The sequence below is a fragment of the Pteronotus mesoamericanus genome, unplaced genomic scaffold, assembly GCF_021234165.1.
Source record: "Pteronotus mesoamericanus isolate MK-2021 breed Mesoamerican mustached bat unplaced genomic scaffold, CSHL_Meso_final scaffold_12, whole genome shotgun sequence".
Taxonomy (NCBI): domain Eukaryota; kingdom Metazoa; phylum Chordata; class Mammalia; order Chiroptera; family Mormoopidae; genus Pteronotus; species Pteronotus mesoamericanus.
This window is the reverse complement of record NW_026555303.1, coordinates 1,635,295-1,653,935: the sequence shown is the minus strand read 5'-3', so window position 1 is coordinate 1,653,935 and position 18,641 is coordinate 1,635,295.

The following is an 18,641-nucleotide window of genomic DNA, read 5'->3' as shown; positions in this document are numbered from 1 at the left end:
CCATCTCAACAAACCCCACCTACCACCCTCACTCCTTCCCCACTTTGACTTGTTTCATGGGTCCTTTGTATATGTCCTTTATTTGACTTTTTCCCTTATTTTCCCCATTACCACCCTCCCTCCTTCCCTCTCATTATTGTCAGTTTCTTTTTTCTTTCAATGTTCCTGGTTATATTAACCTTGCTTGTTCCTTTTATTGCTTAGGTTCCACTAATAGGTGAGATCATATGATATTTATCTTTCACACCCTGGCTTATTTCACTAAGAATAATGTTCTCCAGTTCCATCCATGCTATCATGAATGGTAGTAGCTCTTTCTTGGTTCTTTTGACATAGTATTCCATTGTGTTCATGTACCATAGTTTTTTGAGCCACTCATGTACTGATGAGCACTTAGGTTGCTTCTAGCACTTGGTTATTGTAAATTGTGCTGCTATGAACATTGGTGTTGGGAAACTGTAGTTTCAGGAACTGTAGTCTGCTGACAGGCAAAAGGGTCCCAAGGCTGGAACTAATCAAGGAGGCCTTGGGAAAAGAGGCCACTGAGGAGAAAAAACCTTCTCCCTGGCAGGGGTGCAGCCTCAGCCTTCCTCACATCACCCTGCTTGGCCCTGAAGTATGGCTGGTTAGTCAATGATGGTAAAGACCCCTCAAAGGCAGGGGCAACCTAAGACAGAAACAGCCACATGGACATCAGGGAAAAACTCGGGGGACATGGAGAAGGGTCAAAAAATCATGCACTGCTTGGTTTGGCTTTGATATGGCTGGGGTCCTCATTCTGTCTGAAAGAAATTTCCCTATTTCCTGGTTGTGTTTCCCTTCTCCCCAGCCAGGCTCAGGCTTCATACAATACTGGAGACAGCCGTAAATTGGATCTGCAGGTTCCAAGAGAAACCAGGCCTGGAAGTAAATTCTTTAAAGCATGCTTTGTTTTTCTTTCAAAAGCTATGATAACCAGCTTATGCTGGGAAAGAAATGTATATTATTCACAAACTCTGACCCAAAACCTTTGGTGCTCTTATGTTTATGCCCTCATATTTATTCACCCAATCTCAGACCCATGTAAATGGACCCATGGAAATCAGTGTGTTCCTGCCATTTGTTTCCCTAACTATCATCTATCAACATTATCAGTTAATATTAACATAAAGATGTAATGAACCCCATTCCTATTCCTTAGCCCCAATGATAACTTCTTAAATAAAAGCCTTTGGAAAAGGAGGAGGGTCTGTCTTTTCTACTAAAGGGAAGAGTCATTTCCCCTCTCCTGGCAGACAGACAGAGAAGAGTCCAATACAATTTATTATTTCTCCCCATGTGTGACAACCCTGGGATGGACTCTGAGGGATTCAGAGTCCACACTCCCCAACTCAGCTGTGCAGAGTCCACACTCCCCAACTCAGCTGTGCAGAGTCCACACTCCCCAACTCAGCTGTGCGACATTGGCGTGCATAGCTTTTTTGAATTAGTGTTTTAGGATTCTTAGGGTATAATCCCAGAAGTGGAATTGCTTGGACAAAACATAGCTCCATTTTTAGCTTTTTGAGAAAATGACAAACTGTTTTCCACAGTGGCTGTATGAGTCTACATTCCCACAAACAGTGTACTAGGATATCCTTTTCTTCATAATCTCACCAGCACTTGTTGTTTGTTGATTTATTTATAATGGCCATTCTGACTAGCAGGAAGGTGTACCTCACTGTGGTTTTAATTTGCATTTCTCTGATTGCTATTGATGATAAGCATCCTTTCATAGGTCTCTGGGCCTTACTTACATCCTCCTTGGAGAAGTGTCTGTTCAGGTTGTTTGCCCAATTTATATTGGATTGTATGTATACTTGGAGTGGAGTCATGGAGTTCTTCATATATTTTGAAGATCAGACCCCTGTCAGAGATACCATTGGCAAATATAATTTTTCCCATTTTGTGGTTTCCCTTTGCTGATGTTTTCTTTAGCCATGAGGAAGCTTTTTATTTGATGAAGTACCATTTGTTTATTCTTTATTTCATTTGCTCTAGGTGACATACCAGTGAAGATATTGCTGTGTGGGATATCTGAGAATTTCCTGCCTATGATTTCCTCTAGCACTTTTATGATGCCACAACTTATATTTAAGTCTTCTAATCATCATAAGCTTATTTTGGTGTGTGGTGTAAGTTGGTAGTTGAATTTCATTGTTTTTTGTATGTACCTGTCCAGCTTTCCAAACACCATTTGTTGAAGAGGCTATTTTTACTCCATTTTATGCTCCTTCCCCCTTTCTCAAATATTAATTTACCATGGAGACATGGGTTTATTTCTGGGTTCTATATTCTGTTCCACTAATGTATGTGTCTGTTCTTATGCCAGTACCAGACCATTTTGATTACACTGGTGCTATAATATCATTTGAGGTCAGATATTGTGATATCTGCAACTTTATTCTTTCTCAAAATTACTGCAGTGATTTGGGGTCATTTATATTTCCATATACATTTTTGAAATGTTTATTCTATATTTGTGAAATATGTCACTGATATTTTATAGGTATTGCATTGAAACGATAAATTGCTTTGGGTAATATGGACATTTTGATAATGTTAATTCTTCCATCTGTGAACTTTGTATATGCTTCAATTTATTTGTGCCTTCTTCAGTTTTTTTTTTTTTCTCAATGTTGTGTAGTTTCCAGAGTATATGTATTTTACCTCCTTGGTTAATTTTATTCCTGGATACTTTATTTTTCTTGTTGCTGTAGAAAATAGGATTTCCCCCTGATTTTCTAATATTTCATTGTTGGTGTACAAAAATGCCCTCAATTTCTGAATACTGACTGTGTATCTGCTGCTTTGCCAAATTCACTTATTGGGCAAAAATGTTTTCTTGTTGTGCCTATGGTGTTTCAATATACACTATCATGTCATCTGCAAAAAATGGAAGTTATACTTCCCCCTTTCCAGTTTAGATGGCTTTTATTTATTTTTCTTATCTGATTGCTGTGGCTACAACTTCCAATAACAGGTTGAGTAGATGTGGTGAAAGTGGACAGCCTTCTCATGTTCCCTATCTTGGTGGAAAAGCTTTTATTATTTTCCCATTTAGTATGAGGGTTGGCTGTAGGTTTTTCATATATGACCTTTATTATGTTGAGGCATGTTCCCTTTTTTCCCACTTACCTGGGTGTTTATATCTTAAACAGGTGCTGTACCTTATCAAATGTTTTTTTTTTCCACAACTATTGATATGATCATATGTTTTATCTCTTTCCTTTTGTTTATGTGATGTATTATGTTTATTTATTTGTAAATATTGAACCATCTTTGCATATCCGGGATGAATACCACTTGATCATGGTGGATGAACATTTTAATGTGTTGCTGGATGTGGTTTGCCAATATTTTGCTGAGGATTTTAGCACGTATGTTCATCAGTGATATTGGCCTGAAGTTTTCTTTCTTGGTTGTGTCTTCCTCTGGTTTTGGGATTAGGATGATGCTGTTCTCATAAAAAGAGTTTGGGAGTCTTCCCTCTTCTTGGACTTTTTGGAATAGTCTGAGAAGGACAGGGGTTAGTTTTTCCTTAAATGTTTTGTAAAATACTCCTGTGAATATGACCAGTCCAGGGCTTTTGTGTGCTGGGAGTTTTCTGATTCCTGCTTCAATTTCACCAGCTGTTACTGGTTTGTTCATGCTTTCTGTTTCTTTTTCATTCAGTGTTGGAAAGTTATATTTTTCTAGAAATTTGTCAATTTCATGGAGGTTTTTAAATTTCTTGGCATATAATTGTTCATAGTTTTTTCTTACATTCATGTGTATTTATGCATTATCAAGTTGTTATTTCTCCTCTTTCATTTCAGATATTATTCATTTGGGTCTTCTCTCTTCTTTTCTTGATGAGTCTGCTTAAAGGCTTGTTGATTTTGTTTACTTTTTCAAGGAACCTCCTCCTGGATTGGTTGATTCTTTGAATTTTTCTTTTATTCTCTATGTCATTTAATTATGCTCTGATCCTGATTATTGCCTTTCTTCTGCTGGTTCTGCACTTTGTTTATTGATTCTCCAGTTCTTGAGGCTGGAGGATCAGACTGTCTTTCAAATGTTTCTACCTTTTTGACATAGGCCTGTATTGCTATGAACCTCCCTCTCACGACTGCCTTTGCTTTGTCCCATAAGTTTTGGACTGCTGTGTGTTCATTTTCATTTGTTTCAAGAAACTTTTTGATTTCTTCTTTGATCTCATTATTAACCCATTCATTGCTTTATAGCATGCTATTCAGTCTCCATGAGTGTGAATGTTTTTGAGTTTTTTCCTTGAGGTTGGTTTCTAGTTTCAAACCCTAGTGGACCAAGAAGATGCTTGTTATGATTTTGATTTTCCTGAATTTGTTGAGGTTAGTTTTGTGTCCTATCATGTGGTCTATATTTGAAAATATTCCATGTGACTTTGAAAAGAATGTATATATTGCTTTTGGGGATGAATGATTCAGTATATGTCAGTTCAATCGACTTGCTCTAATGCATCATTCAGTTCCACAATATTCTTTGTGATGTTTTGTTTAGAAGATCTATCCATTTTTTACACAGGGTTGTTAAAATCCCCTACTGTCAGTATGATTCTGTCTATATCTTTTCTGAAGCCCTCAAATATTTTCCTTACATATTTGGGTGCTCCTATTTTGGATAGATATATGTTGATACTTTTTATGTCTTCTTGATGGATTCTTACTTTCAGTATTATAAAGTGTCCTTCTGGGATTATTTTTATGGCCTTTGTTTTGAAAAATATTTTGTCTGATATAAATATTGCTCCCACTGATTTTCTTTCATGTCCATTTGCTTGCAATATTTTTTCCATCCCTTTATTTTCAGTCTGTGTATGTACTATGTTCTGAGGTGGGTCTCTTATAGGCAGCATATGTATGGATCATGTTTTCTTAGGCATTCATATATCCTATGTCTTTGGTTTGGGTATTTAATCTATTTACATTTGAAGTTATTATTCATAGATACTTATTCATTTTTCCCTTGTACCATAATCCTCTCTTTCTCACTCTGTTTCATCATCTTATTAAGGCAATCCTTTAGCATATCTTCTAGTGCTGGTTTGATGAAGATGTATTCTTTTAGCCTTCTTTTGTCTGGGAAACTCCTTACTTTGCCTTCCATTTTAATTGAAAGACTTGCTGGGTAGAGCAGTCCTGGCTGCAGGCCCTTGGATTTCATTTCATGGAATATCTCTTACCATTATCTTCTGGCTTGCAGGGTTTCTGTTGAGAAGTCAGGTGCTAGCCATATCAGGTCTCTCTTCAATGTTACTATCTGTTTCTACCTTGTTGTCTTCAGGATTCTCTGTTTTTATTTGATATTTGTCATTTTCATGATGACATAAAAATGTGGGCCTCATTGGGTTCCTCTTGAAGGAGACCCTATGTGCTTCCTAGACTTGTGTGACTTTTTCTCTCCTCCAATTAGGGAAGTTTTCCATCATTACTTTTTCAAACAGATTCTCTATCCCTTGCTCATCTTCTTCTCCTCCTTTTGGTATCCCTATTACACCGATATTATTATCTTTCAGGTTGTCCTGCATTTCCCTCAATGCCTCTTCATTCTTTTTGAATCTCTTTTCATTTTCTTCTTCTTTCTTGTATTTTTTTCTACCTTATCTTCCAGCTCACTGATTTTATGCTCTGTTTTGTTAAGTCTGCTCTTGATTCCTTCTACTGTGTTTTTCACTTCAGAAATTGTATTCTTCATTTCCTCTTGTCTTTTATCGATTGTGTCTATGTCTTTTTTCATGCTGATATAATTTGTAGTAAGTTCCTCACAGTTTCCCTGTAGGTTTTGGTAATCCTCTTTGAGCTCACTGACCTTCCTTAAAATCATTATTTTGTAGTCTATATCTGATAATTTACTTACCTCTATTTCATTTAGTTCTTTTTCTGGGGATTCCTCCTTTTCCTTTGAGTGGGCGGTGTTTCTTTTCTTCCCATTATTTGTGAGACTTTTCTTTTTTGCTTCTGCTTCTTAAATTCATCTGTTTTGACTTCCCGACTTTGTGATGTGAACTTCTATGGTAGGAAACTCCTTTTTATTTTTCTTTCTGTATCTGTCTTTGATGAGGCCAGCTGTTGACCCCTTCTCATCTTGGGCAGCCTTTAAAAGTTTTCCAGGAATCTACTGTCTGTGCATGTATATTCCACTTGTTAATCTAGGCACTCTGCCCTCAGCAGTCATGGCTGGGCAGAGTCCCTTCTTGGGCAGGGCTATTGTGTCCTCTCATGCTGCTCCCACTCAGGTGAATAGTCTACCCGAGCAAGATGGCAGATTAGTAATGGTATACGAGTCAGCACCTGGATCCCCCTGGCTACGACCCCCGTTCTCTCTGCAATGCCTCCATTTCCTGACTGTCTTCCAGCTTTTCTAGACCACTCATTGCCTCCTTTATCTGGGGATCTACTATCTGTGTCTGATTCTCTGTACTCAGCAGTTGGGCTTGCCCGACAGCGGGCCTGGACCAAGCCTCCTGTGTGAGGAGCTTTTGTGTCCTTTCACAGCGCTGCCACTCAGGGGAGTTGTCTGCCTTAGCAAGATGGCAGCTGAGGAATAGGGAGTGAGTCAGCACCATGATACCGCAGACTACTTTCTCAGTCCCCTCCCCAAAGCCTTCTTTCCCAGTGTCCCCTTAGGGGACTCATGCTCACTCTGCTCTCACCTCCTCTGGAGCTCAGAGTAAGTTCCTGCCACTACACATTTTTGTGTTGGTCCTTTAAATGGCTCTTTGAATCTCCAGCTGACTCTCTCTGGCAGAGAACACACTGTATTTTTTCAAAGCTGGCTGTTGTCTGTGTGTGTTTTTGTTCTGATGCTGTAGGCTGGAGATCCCCACTTATGGTTTAGACCATGCTCTTCTCAGAGGGATCCAACTGGCCATTTCAATATCCTTCTGTCACTGCTGCCTGTGGGCGCCTACTCTCTACTGTACTCCTAACAATTATGTTGTGTAATGCCAAATCCTCTGTCTGTCAAGATTTAAAGACTCCTCTTTAGCTCTTGTTTGGTTGTTTTCCAGGAGATTTTTGCACAGTTTAGTCATAATTTTAGAGTGGTTATGGGAGTTCAGTGTGATTTCCACTCACTCCTCCAACATCTTGAATGATCTCAATAGTCCTAGACAATGTAAATTTAAATGATCAAAACTATTCCCTTTTTTTCCAGTAAAGATGAAGGCACAGGCTAACGTAGCTTGCCTCCTTGAATAGCTACAGCATAAAGTACACCTAAGCTACAAAACAACTATCTCCTGGAACTGCCAGAAAATTGAGCTGTAAGAAATACTGTAACAAAAGAATTTTAAAAATCACATTCATTCATTTGGGTAAGATGGACAGAAAGGTGGAAATGTGGAGACAAAGAGATACAGAGGTGTGTTATGGGTGGTCCGAAACTCCCATGTGATGGATAAAAGTTGGGGTGGATATTACAGGAGTGAGGAATCTCAATCCCATACCAGGCCCCCCATCCCAGGGTTCTAGTGCCAGTAAGATAAGTCCCCATAACTTTGGGTTGTAAAAATGAGTTGGGGTTGGAGCAGCAGTATAAACTGCAATATTCTCAGATGTCTCATCTTGAACGGTCCAAAATGGACTTTTGACTTATGAGGACTCACCTCCTGTGGGCTCAAGCACCTGGACAGCAGCTAGAGGGGCACCAGTGGTGTACTGGGAGAAACTGAAGGGTCTTGCATCAGAGCAATGGCTGATGGACAGCTCCTTTCTGGACAAAACTCTAGAGGACAGGCAGCAGCTAATTTCCCTTTTATGAGCCCTCCATACCACAGAGACACAGTACAGCAACACTGTATCTGAGACCCCATCAACCTGGTTCACATGAGTTGCCTTGACCTCACAATGACCTAAGGCTCTGCCCCATTCACCTTATGGGTGCACTTTTCTACATCAGGCCATGCTACTAAGACAAGGAGTCTAAGCAGCTCTACGTAATACATTGAAACAAACACAGAGAGGCTGCCAGGATGAGGATATAAATCAATATAACCAAAAAGAAAGAACAAAACAAAGCTCCAAAAAATAACTAAAGAAAATGGAGATAAGCAACTTATTAGATGCAGAGTTCAAAACACTGGTTGTTAGGATGCTCAAAGAGCTCATTGGGTACTTCAGCATCATAAAAGAGGAAAAAGCAGAAATAAAGGATACACTAAGTGAAATAAAGAAAAATGTAGAGGAAATCAACAGTGGAGTGGATGAAGCCAAGAATCAAATCAATGATTTGGAACACAAAGAAGAAAAACATTCAATCAGAACAGCAAGAAGAAAAAAAAAAAAAATAACAAGGATAAGATAAGGAGCCTCTAACACAACTTCAAACATATCAACATTCAACTCATAGGGGTCCCAAAAGGAGAAAAGAAAGAGCAATAAATTGAAAAATTTATTTAAAAAAACAATGAAAGAAAACTTCCCTAATTTCATGAAGGAAATAGACATGGAAGTCTAGGAAGCACGGAGAGTCCCAAATAAGATGGATGAAAAGAGGATCTTCCAAAACACATTATAATTAAAATACCAAAAGTTAAAGATAAAGAGAGAATCTTAAAAACAGAAAGAGAAAAGCAGATAGTTATCTACAACATGATTCCTTTAAGACTGTCAGCAGATTTTTCAAAAGAAACTTTGCAGACTAGATGAGATTGGCAAGAAGTATTCAAAGTGATGAAAACCAAAGACCTTCAACCTAGATTACTCTATCCAGCAAAGCTCTCATTTAGATTCAAAGAGGAGATAAAGAGCTTCCAAGACAAGGTAAAGCTAAAGGGTTCATCATCACCAAGCCATTATTATATGAAATGTTAAAGGGACTTAACATATTTTGCATGGTAATATGCACAGTCTTTTTGTCCAAATTTTTGAGGGAAAAATAACGATGCACATTATACATGCATAGTACTAATTCTGTATTTATATAAATAATGTTATTAATTATTTTATTTATACTTATGTATTAAAAGTGTAACTATAGAATCAAATAACGATATCCACATGCAAAATAATACCCTGGAAAAATTAATGATTTTGCAAACTGATTATATCCAAATATAAATAAATAAAAATTGAATTAAAAAATTAACATGAAAGTTTTTTTTCCCAAAAATCTGGGCTAAGAACATAGATGTGATTAATATACAGAAAAATACAGTATTTAAGAAAAAGTAGATCAAAGCCATGAACATTAAAAGGGCAATAAATTAACAACTACTGACAATTAAATCTAAAAACCAAACAGCAAACACGCAGAACAGAAACAGTAGCATAGATATAGAGATCATTTGGATGGTTACCAGTTGGGGGGTGGGGAAGGGGGAGAATGGGTGAAAAGGTGCAGGAATTAAGAAGTATAAATTGGTAAGTACACAATAAGCAGGGGGATGTCAAGAAGAGTATAGTAAATTAAATAGCAAAAGAACTTACATGCATGACTCATGGACATGAACTAAGGGGGAAACTGTGGGTACTGGGTGGAAGGGGGCAAAGGGGAGAAATTGGGACAAGTATGACAGCATAATCAGTAAAATATATTTAAATTTGTAAAATGAATCATTCAACATATATAGTGCTAAATCAAATATCAGAAGAATGAAGGAAAATCTTCTAAATTCAAGACTCTAAATCTTTCTCAAACTATTTTCTCCAGTGTGTATTTCTCAGTCTTTGATATCTTAGAGATCATAGATATTTTGTCATGGAGGAGAACTCCAGGTAAATTAAAATTTGCTGCACATTATTGATATTAATGTCTCCCTTTTTATACAGAAATCAAGTTTTGACTGTGAGTTTAAGCAAACATAGTATATAAGGTTTCATGAAAACCTAAGATTTCTTTATTTATCCAGAGACAATAATTTAGAGTTCCTTCATATAGAGCTGGTATGTAATGTCCATTTCCTCACAATCTCTCTCTTTCTATCTCCTTATTAAAGTAAGAACAAGATAGTACAGATAAGAAAGGCTGGCTTTGTTTGGGAAACTAGCCATTTCCCAAAGTAGACAAATAAGAAAGAAAACATTTATGGAGACTAGTAATAACTATCTTTTTTTTTTTCTATTTTATTGAGGGATAAAAAAGTTTAGGTTCTGCCTTGAGTAATTACTAGTTCTGTTACCTGAGGCAAATTACATAACCTCTCTTAACTCGTTACCAAGAATATAAATGTATATAATTCTTCTTTTGGTTGCTGTAAAGACAAAGCAAATTAAAGAGGTACAGTGACCCGCACATTAAAATGGTAGATTCCTCAGGAAAGGGCTAGAGTAGCAATACTTATATCTGACAAAATATTTTAAAACCAAGGTTATAATAAGAAACAAAAAAGCACATTACATAATGATAAAGACTCGATCTAACAGGAGGACATAACCCTTGTAAACATGTATGAACCCAACAGAGGAGCACCTAAATATACAATGCAAATATTGATAGCTATAAAGGGAGAAATCAACAATAATATGATCATAGTAGACAATTTTAAGAAGCCATTGACATCAATGGATATAGATCTTCCCAGCAGAAAATCAATAAGGAAACAGTAGCCTTAAATGAAACATTAAACCAGATGAATTCAATTCATATTTCAAAAGCATTTTACCCCAAAGCAGCAGAATCTATATTCTTTTAAAGCACACATCAGAAATTTTTATGGTAGAGCACATGTTAAGGTACAAAACAAGTCTCAGAGACTGAATATGGCAGCTGAATAGGTGGAAGGTGAACAGACTTGCTCCTGTCCCCAACCCAGACTTTCTTCTAACCTTCTGACAATCAACCTGAACAATCAACTGAATCTTAGCTGATATGAATTTTTGAAGCCAAGGCATACAGAAGATGCTCTGTACCATCCAGAAAGGGAATTTTATAAGTTGAATGGGAAATAACATCTGCGTGACTCCTATAGTAGCAGAGAGACAAGACAAAAATTGCAGCTTTGGGGCTCCCTCCTTTCTCATAGCAAGGAGCCTTAGTCTCACTCAGGGATCCTTAACCCTATTAGTGGTTACTTGGGGGATACACTGAGTCTGTGAAACTAAGGCTACACACACACTGCGAGCAACACTTCCATTGTTGCACTGCCAATACTAGTGCACTAGTAGCACTAGTCCCTAGCTGGATCTAGGGATTCAAATAGTTAAAATTATCATATTTCCACACCTGGGTCTGTCAGAGGCACCTGCAGGCTGTGGCCAGCTGTGAGTTTGAGAGACACTTTGCTATTTGTGGACATTGTAGGTGCGGAGAATCAGACAATGACTTGTTGCTATCCTGTGGGTACTGCACAGAGGCTTTTTGGAAGGAACTGAAACATGTCTGGGCAAGGGCCTCACATGCAGCTGCTCTTCCAGCAAAGAGATCACACTGAAATCACAGCTACAGAGCTCTCTCTGATTTGAATTGTGGAGCCATATAAATACAGAAATAGAAAGAAATGGGGAGGCTGTGAGGTCTCTTGTGGTGGGATGTAGTGTGGTTCCACCACACCTGTGAAAATCAGAGAATGTGATTCAGTGTGAGGTGCTTCTATGGTCTGGGTGCCAGGATGAAGAGTTCACTGTATGAGCTCAGACCAAGAGAGAAACCGATGCTGATGCGACAGAGCTTCTGAGGGTAGCAGATAGCAGTGGCAAAAAAAGGATCTCTGATTGCAGTGGAGGCATAGAGTGGAGGTCAAAACAGATCTTACTAAGTGGAATGGGAAAGAGAACTGGTTTGCTCACTCCTAAGTTTGTGAGTGGTGCCCTGTCCACCAGTGTGAGACAAATTTGTTGCTGCTTCTGCTACTGCAGAGAGGAAACTTGCAGAATAGGAAAATTCTTTTTTGTCCTGTTCTGAACTTTTCCCAGCCATGCCAAATCACATTGGGTCTTTGGGTTCTTTCCAACTGAAACCAGCTGGATGAGTTGGATGGGTGAGAATTGAGTACATGAGATACTGTACATTGAGGCAAACCCTCTCACAGTCTACAATCCCCTGGGAAGGGAATGAAGTACCTATCCCTCAGCTGTAGCATTGCAACCACCAGCTCCAATGGGGAATATCTGCAGAACAGCCATGCCAGGTCCAAAATTTCCCTGCTGGGTGCATTTCTACAGGGCGAGGAAAAACAAACACCAAATGGAAACTTTCAAAGTGTGAGAATTTTGGAGGATATTACCTGGGAGCAGGACAGAGAGCTAAGCCTCCTACTGAGGGATTGGAATAAGGGAGTTTAGCCCCACATACAGTCTGGTCTTGTCCCAACCCCAAAAGTAGGTCCTTTTTATCTATCTTCTGAAGTTAGAGCTGCTGAATTCACTCCTGCAAAAAGGAAAGTTGAATGTACCCATCATGAACCAGCAGTGAGCCCCGCTTAGGAAGCAAGTGCTGGAGTCTCTGGTAAAGACTGAAGGGTTTGTCTCTGAGTAGAGGCTACCCTCCTCCCACTGAGTGACCTACAGCTTGCAGTTCAAACAAAGTGAAAACCTGGTATCCCTATCTCAACCGACCTGGTTTCAGCACACAGACCCTTATCAAAAGGCTCTAGAGAAAAATAAGATAACCTCAGGGAAGGGCAGAGAGGTTGAAATGGGGAGGCTGACCTCAGGGAGCCTCTGCTCTTATACAGGACTGCCATCAGCTCCAAGTAGGAAAGAGCTGACTCTTCTACACAGATTGACCCCATACATGCACAGGTGAGTCCAGTAAACATAGGCACAAACATTGAGTAGTCTGGTAGCTACACAGAGTTAGCCCAGGACTGGTTTTGGAACAGGGCACAGACAGAGTCCCCCAAAGTGTATTTTTAATGGGGTCCAGAAATTGGGGTGCTGAAGAAAAATATAAGATATTCTCCCTGCTCCAAGACAAGCTGCCATGGAGGATAGGAGACCTGGAACAGAGCCATTGAGAGTTACTTTGTGTATCAGTAACAGGCCAGCTTCTTACTGAAGTGGAGTAGAGCCATTCATAATCATTTTTCATGTCAATAACAGGATAGCTTCAGATCTTATATGCAAAGAGGGTTATTTAACATCTCAACAAGGCTAACCAGGAAGGTTTGAAAGACTTAATACGGAATGTAGCTGATGGAGGGGAGGCAGGACCTGCGGGAGTGAAAAAGGGACACAGGCTCTGGGGAAGAATGAGAAGGGCATGTGGGAAGAAAATGGGAGAAAGGATTCTTGCTAGTGGGCCATGAAAAGGTTCCATGTGGTTTTGGATTAAGAACTGGAGATGGCAGAGACACAGCTGATGGTGCTGGGAACCATCAGAGGTCTGTCTAGCTGAGCTCCAGACGTCTGTTCTTTTTCTTCTGAAGGATGGTACCTCTGAATGGCCTGACTGGCCTAACTGGGCAAAGGAGGGAAGGCAAGACTGTGTATGTTAGTGGGTTATTAAATGGTAGGTATTTTGAAGAAATTTTGAGATTTAAGGGTGACATGTAGCCATTAATCAAACCTGTATAACTTTTGAATAAATAGTTCCTTTCCTTTTCACCAAACTCTGTCATTGAGAGCCATAATTGCAAGGGCGGCAGGCGAAGAACCTACAACCTAGGGACCCTGGGGAAGGAGGAGGGTGTTGTTTCGGTAACAGCATCTGGGAAAACCCCTGCAGATCCATTTTTGGTAACAGTTTCACACAATGTCTGAAAGTGACCTGTTTCTGAGCCACACCCAACTGGATCCAGAACCAACAAAACCAGTATTAGGTTTCAGCACACACCAGAACTTGAACAAAGAGCCACACAATCAGTACACCCAATGTGGGATTCCTAGAGGATCCAGACCATGCTGGGAACAATGCCAAATCAAAGGCCAGCAATAGCACAACATCTAAACACAAAGAGGTCAAAGATTACTCTTATAGTCACCAAGCCTAAAGAGATAACTCTACCTACAAAAGAACCATCAACATTTAGGGCACAACTACAACTAGAGGGTCACAGAACTCACAAGAGACACTCCTGACCATGGAGTTCAGATGTTCTGAAGGACTGGGAAACTAACCCCAGCAAACACCTATATCATAAAACGATCAAAGTGGGTTTGAGAGACATTGCACACCATCCTAACAGAGAGAGATTAAATGGAGCAACAAAGAAAAATGCCCCAGGCTAAGGAACAACAGAAATCCTCACAAAAGGAATTAAAAGATACAGATGAAAGAGAAGCAACACAAATACCAGATGCAGAGTTGAATATAATGGTTCTGAGAATTCTCAAAGACCTTAGAAGAATAGATGATTCCAGTAAACACTTAAACAAAGAGATAGTAAACATTAAAAAAGCTATAAAAACCATAAATAAGATACAGAAATGAAGGTTACAGTATCTGAAAAGAAAAATTTTCTTGAAGGAATCAACAATAAGTGAGATAAAGCAGAGGATCATAGTAGCAAATTAAAGGACAATATGACAAATTCCACCCCTAAAAGAAAAAGAGAAAAAGAAAAGACACTTAAAAGAAACAAGGAAAGTCTAAGGAATCATGAGGATAACATCAAACATAATGACATCTGCATCACAGCAGTGCCAAGAGGAGATTAAGATGAGAGGCTGATAGAGAACCATTTGGATAAATACTGGCAGAAAACTTCCCTAACCTGATGAGAGAAAAAGTCACAGAAGTTCAGGAAGGACAGTGAGTCCAAATAAAGAAGAATCCAAAGAGACCTATACCAAGACACATCGCAATTAAAATGGCAAATCTTTAAAACAAGAGATAATTTTAAAGGCAACAAGAGAGAGACAATTAGTTATATATAAGGGAGCTCCCATTAGAATCTCAATTTGAGATTGAGAATCTCAATCTCATCTCTCAACAGAAACACTACAGGTCAGAAAAAGAAATAAAAGACATCCAAATTGTATAAAAGTAAGTAAAGCTTTCATTATTTGCAGATGATATGATAGTGTACATAAAAACCCTAAAGATGCCACACACACACACACACACACACACACACACACACACAAAAACTACTGGACTTAATAAATTAATTCTATGAAGGAGCAAGTTACAAAATTAATACCCAGTAATTGATGGAATTTTTGTACACCAATAGTGAATTATCAAGAAAAAAAGAACACAATTCCATTTACTATTGCAACAACAACAACAACAACAAAATAAGGTACCTTGGAATAAATTTATCCAAGGAGATAAGAGACCTGCACTTGCAAAACTATAGGCCACTGAAGAAAGAAATCTAGGAAGGTAAAAATCAGTAAAAGCATATACTGTATTCATGGATAGGAATAATTAACATCATTAAAATGGCTATTCTAACCAAAGCAATCTATACATTCAATGAAATTCCTTAAAATACCAATGACATACTTCATAGAAGCAGAATAAATACTCCAAAAATTTATATGAAATAATAATTAAAAAAAGCCCTGGATATCTGCAGCAATCTTGCAAAAGAAAAACAAAGTTGGAGGTCATCACAATTCAGGATATCAAACTATACCATAAGAACACTGTATTAAAAACAGCCTGGTACTGGCACAAAAACATACATATAGATCAATGGAACAGAACAGGGAGTCCAGGAATCAACCCATGCCTGTATGAAAAATTGACACTTGACAAAGGTGACAAGAACATACGATTAAAAAAAAAAAAGACAGTCTCTTCAATAAATGGTGTTGGGATAACTGGACTGGTACATACAAAAAAAATAAAACTAGATCACCAACTTACACCATACATAAATAAGCTCAAAATGAATATAAGATTTAAATGTAAATCATGAAACCATAAAAACCCAAGAAGAAAACATAGGGAGTAATATCTCAGATATTAAACATGGAAATATTTTTGATGATATATCTCCTAAGGTGCTGGAAACAAAGCAGAAAATAAACCAATTGGACTACATCAAATTAAAACACTTTTGTGCAGCAAAATAAACCATCAGCAAGACAAACAGGGAACCCACTGTATTGGAGAAAATTTTTGCCAATGATATATCTGACAGGGGTTTACTCTCCAAAATACACAAAAAGCTAATACAACTCAACACCAGGAAGAGAGATGACCCAATTGAGAAATGGACAAAAGACCTGAATAGACAATTCTCCAAAGAGGACATATAGAGGTTCTGTGGACACATGATAAAATGCTTAACATCATTAATCTTCAGAGAAATGCAAATTAAAATCTTAGTGAGATATCACCTTACACCTGTCAGAATTACTATAATCAATAAATCAACAGATAGCAAGTGTGTGTGAGGGTGTGAAGAAAAGGGAACCCTAGAGCACTGCTGGTAAGAATGCACATTGGAGTAGCCACTGTGGAAAACAATATAGAGTATATTTAAAAATTTACAGATGGAACTCCCCTTTGACCCAGAAATTCCACATCTGGGAATATACCACAAAGATCCTGAAACACCAATGCAAAAAATATATATGCACAATTATATTTATAGCAGTGTTATTTACAATAGCCAACATTTGGGAAAAAACCTAAGCGCCCATCAATGGATGAGTGGATTAAAAAAACTGTAGTTCATTTACACAACTCAATACTATGCAGCAATTAAAAAGAAAGGAAACTATTACATTTTTCAACAGCGTGATGGAAGTGTAGAAAATTATACTAAGAGAATTAAGCCAGTCAGTGAATGAAAAATACCACATGATCTCACTTACATGTTGAATCTAATGGACACAAAAAACTAACGAACAAGACAGTAAGAGGAGCTTAGATGCAAGATACATAGAACAGACTGATAGCTGCCAGAAAGTAGGGGGCAAGGTGAAAAATGGTGATGGGATTAACCAAAGAATATTTATGCACAACCCAAGGACATGGACAAATATGTGGAGAATTGTCTGGGTGGGGAGAAGGTAGGGCTGGGTGTTGGATGGGAAGGGGAGAGAAGTGAGAAAAACTGTAACAGCTTAAGCAATAATAACAATAAATAAATAAATAACAATGTCTCAATAAATTTAAGAAAATTGAAATGATATCAAGCAACTTCTCTGACCACAATAGTATGTAATTAGAAAGCAATTATCAGGAAAAAAAACAAAAACCTCAAAACATACAAACACATGGAGGCAAAATAACATATTACTAAACAATGAATATCTTAATAATGAAATTAAGGAACAAACCAAAAGATACTGTACCTTGAGAAAAATGAAAATGAAAACAGGCCTACTGAAAATCTGTGAGACACAAGAAAAACAGTCCTGAGAGGGACATTCATAGTAAAACAAGTCTACTCTAAGAAACCAGAAATATTTCAAAGAAACAATCTAACCTCATACCAAAGGAACTAGAATAATAAGAAGAAACAAAGCTCAAAGTGACTAGAAGGAAGGAAATAATAAAGATCAGAGCAAAAATAAATGAAATAAGGTCTAAAAATATTTTTAAATCAATTCAATCAAAAGTTGTTTCTTTGAAAAAATAAACAAGAATGATAGAAACAGACATATCAAGAAGGAAAGAGAGAAGACCCAAATAAATAAAATCAGAAATGAAAAGGGAGAAGTGACAATTAGCATTACAGAAATACAAAGGATTATAAGAACATACTACAAATAATTACATGCCAACCAATTAGACAATCTGGAAGAAATGGATAAATTCCTAGAAACATAAAATCTTTCAAGACTGAATCAAGAAGAAACAGAAATTCTGAACAGATGAATTACAACCAACAGAATTGAAGCAATAACCAAAAACTTCTAAGAAACAAAAGTCCTGGACAAGATGGATTGATAGATGAATTTTACCAAAGATTCAAAGAATAACCAACACATGTACTCATCAAGCTATGCCAAAAAATCAAGAAGATGGAAAACTCCTAAGTTCACTTTATGAGGACTGCATTATCATCATTTCAAAAGCAGATAAAGACATTACAAAGAAAGAAAAAAAAATATTAGTCAACATCCCTTATGAACTCAGATGCAAATATCGTCAACAATATATTACCAAACCTAATCTCATAATGCACTTAAAAGATCATATACCATGATCAAATGGAATTTATGCCTTAGGTGCAGGGTTGGTTCAATATCCACAAATCAATTAATGTGATATACCACATAAATAAAACAAAGGGTAAAAATTATATGATCATATCCATAGATGTAGAAAAAGTGACATTTATGATAAAAATTTTCAGCAAAGTGGGAATAAAGGGAACATACCTCTACATGATAAAGGCAATATATGACAAACCCACAGCTAACAAGACTCAATGGGGAGAAAATAAAAGTGTTTCACTTGAGATCAAGAACAAGAATGGAATTTCCACTTTCACCATTCTTAGACAATATAGCACTGGAAGTCCTAGCCACAGCAGTAAAACAAGAAGAAAAAATAAAAGACATCCAAATTAGAAAAGAAGAAATATAACTATCATTGTTTGCAGACAATATAATACTATATAGTGAGAACCCAAAGTATTCTATAAAAAAAAAAAAAAACTACAGGGAATGATAGATGAATTCAATAAAGTAGCGAGATGCAAAATAAATTTTCAGAAATTGGTTGTATTTTTATATGTCATTAATGGGCTGTCAGAAAGCTACATTAAAACAACAATTCTTGTTATAAAAACATTAAAAAACAGCTAAGAATAA